This window comes from Cololabis saira, chromosome 10 (assembly GCF_033807715.1).
Source record: "Cololabis saira isolate AMF1-May2022 chromosome 10, fColSai1.1, whole genome shotgun sequence".
NCBI classification, from domain to species: domain Eukaryota; kingdom Metazoa; phylum Chordata; class Actinopteri; order Beloniformes; family Belonidae; genus Cololabis; species Cololabis saira.
Genome location: NC_084596.1, coordinates 18,697,929 through 18,701,242, shown reverse-complemented (window position 1 = coordinate 18,701,242; position 3,314 = coordinate 18,697,929).

Below are 3,314 nucleotides of genomic sequence, written 5' to 3'. Positions count from 1 at the left end.
CCAATGGCTACAATGGCTAGCCAGTACAGCTTTCTCATCAATAATCAGCATGCTGCCAAGCTTACCAAAGCGATCTGCAGCTTGTACTATCCATCGAATCAGCATGTGACATTACTTAAATGTCTTCCGGCAGCTCTGAAGATATTTCGGCGGTGATTGGCTGAAGGAGCTGGTAGCCACAGCTAACCAACTGCATGACAACATTGACAAAAGAACTACGGACAGTGCTGAGCTAATGAATGGAGATGGGCTGGCATATCTTTTAATACTATTTTTTTTTCAGTAAAGGTGCTCTGGTGTCTTATGGCTGGTAACATATGATCTTTCTTGTGCAATACAGCCCCCATGTGGTCAAAACTGGCATTGCTACATAGACTGGCTTTAACGAAATGTGATCATTTTGTCTGATTAAAGCAGCACAATGTAACTTTCAGCTTTTGTTGAGTTTGGCGGCTCCTTTGGACAAAAGCGGTAGTGCTTTAACAGAAAGAAAACTACATTTCCTATGAGCACCAGCGCGTACTGCCGGAAAAACTCCTGTCCCCGTCGCTGCATTTGTTTTGATAATGAATGATAGAAGACGTGACGGACTTTCAAAACTACTTTTCTGTTTTCAGCGGTCGTTTGCAGGATGGATAGCGAAGAGGTAATGTATCTATTTTTGGCTAAACAATATAATATGACGAAATTGAAAATCACTAAGTTCAACTTGGTTTTATTAGTGAAGTCATCCCCGCCCCCCTGTCCTGTTTCAGCCAGATAATGCAGCCCAAACTACAAACGCTCTGGTTTTGTTCTACTGCACCTTTTTCCTGTCACGTTTTTTTGAGGGACTTCGTCATAAATTAGTAGTCCAACATACTTACTGACAAAATAAAAAAATACTTTATAACCTGTGAATAACTGAATGTTTTGCAGATCAGCCCTGCACAATTTTACAGTTCTTAGGAAAAATAGTAGAAATGTTCTATACATTTTCTTTGCATTGCATTCTTTCCTCTAGTGCTGTAATTCTATTCAATTGTATTATCATTTTAGAAAGCTTCCTCATTGCCAATTACACAATTTTATGATCACTATTATTATTCTGTGTCTGTTGTTAATATTGTCAGTAATTTTAGAATTACCAAAACCCAAGACGAATGTGAAAACATTATAATTTTGATTCTTATTGAACATAGAACTCTACATTTACATTTGTATCATAACAATTCTGTCTCTTGTTTTATCTCCATAAATCCCCATTGGTCGGACATCCCTCCTCGTCTTTCAGCTCACGCCAGCGAGTGAACGCCGGGCCATTTAGCTTGTTACTCTCCCGCTTTCTTTTTTTCGCCTTATCTTCTTCGCGTTTAGCTCACCCTCACAATGACTCTGGAAATATTATATTAAGGTGGAAAAGTTACATAGTGCTGCTTTAAGAGTGGCTTCATTGGGGTCGTGTCAGTCATCAGCATTATCTATTATTTCTCACGTATAAATTTACACTCTTATACTGTACTTTTGCTTTATGTTTTATTGGTACACTTTCATCATATCGTTTTTTCTTTTAGCATTATGCAGCCCTGTGTTGTGCTGTTTTGTTGGTCCAGGATGAACACTGTTTTGATCCACTGTGTATCTGGCTGATGACAAATATATTTGACCCGATGTCTCCCTAATGCACACTGAGTCATACTTTGATTAAACAATACAGGTCTGGAGACTCAGAAGATGCTCTTGTGATTCAGCATCATAAAAGATGGCCTTTGTGGTGTCTCATCAGCAAGCATTTCCCAGTGTAAATATGAAGATCAGATGCAGCAGCGTTTTCCAGCTGAAGAACCATCATGGGTTTAATTTCAATCAGCATGTGCTGAGCTGCAAATCTGTAGCATTCCTAATGGCCGAGCTTAAAAAACACCTCTATTACTGTGAAGTTTCAAGGTTAAAAGGCGTTGTAGCCTTTATGTACTCCACACTTAGGGCCAATATGCTCCAAATGGGCCATGTGATTTTTCTGAAAGTGGCTAGTTGGTTGCTGTCATCATGGCAGTCCACAGGTGTAAATATTTGGGAATGATGATGCACTATGCAAGAACTATCCACAAGATATGTCAACAGAAGCCGGCTTTAAGTATCAGATTTCCATTGGCCGGAAGGTGGTGGAGGCTGATGATCCATCACTTTGTTTAAGGTTTGCTGACACCCTCAGCTTGGAGAGACTCTTGAACATAGACTTACACTTTGCCAGTGACAAAGTAAACATCTGTATGAATTCCAAGACCCCCTGAAAAAATGGTCACTTTTATTCCTCCATCCCCAAATAACAATCGCCATGGTCCGCTTTTGATCCTGTTGCGTCATTTTGGGTTTTGGTGACGTTGACAGTATTACGGTTTCACTAATCTCACGCCAGGCCCAAGAAATTCTGCCTAGTTGGTAGCACTTTTTCCTCTCTCAAACCACACTGCAGCATCTTGAGATCAGTCCAGGATCCAAGGCCTGCCCACACAACCCCAAGAGAATGACAGAGAGAGTGAAACAAGCCCCCAGTTACACGCCACTATAACATATGCCTAATGATTGTGAGAACCGGAGAGCTAGGAAGGAGGACAGAGAGGAGGGGGAGGGAGTTGTGGATGGGGAATGAGGCGGAGAGATCCAGAGAGAGTGTGTTTATTTAAGTTTTTCGTCTCCTGACTCAGACAGAGAGCAGACTACAGAGGATAATGAGAAACAGATCTTTGGTCGAGAGGAAGAGGAGGGAGGGGAGGAGAGAGGACAGAGAAAATGGGGGGAAAAAAGGAAAAAAAAATAAAGAAGAAGGGGAGGGGAGAGTGACAGCCAAAAAAGGGGGGTCTGCGGCGTTCATCGCCACAGGAAATAGGCCCTCTTATGTTCACTTACTGACAGTTAACATTTGCTGCCCTGGTGGCCATTCAGCTGGTCTGCAGGTTTGGGAGAGGGGGGGCTGCTGGCCATGCGTCCCAGTCATGATCAGAATAATGAACATACTGTTTTGTACTCAACCTGTGTGAAAAGAGCATTAAACCTCGAGGATGATATGAAAATACATTTAATTTCAGTGGATTAAAATAATCTATTAATGTTGATATGAAGTAAAAATGGGACGAGGAAAGCCACAATAGCAGGGTGTATTTAATAAATGAGAAATGAATGTGACTAAGAGAGAAACCTCCAGAGTAAGCCAGGAGGGGGGTGGGGGGAGAAGAGGGAGGCAGGAGGCTGGGCAGGGGGAGTCATGACTGACAAATATATGCTCCTATGGGGAATGAGTAACGGACCAACTGGAGCTGGGAAACCCACCCAAA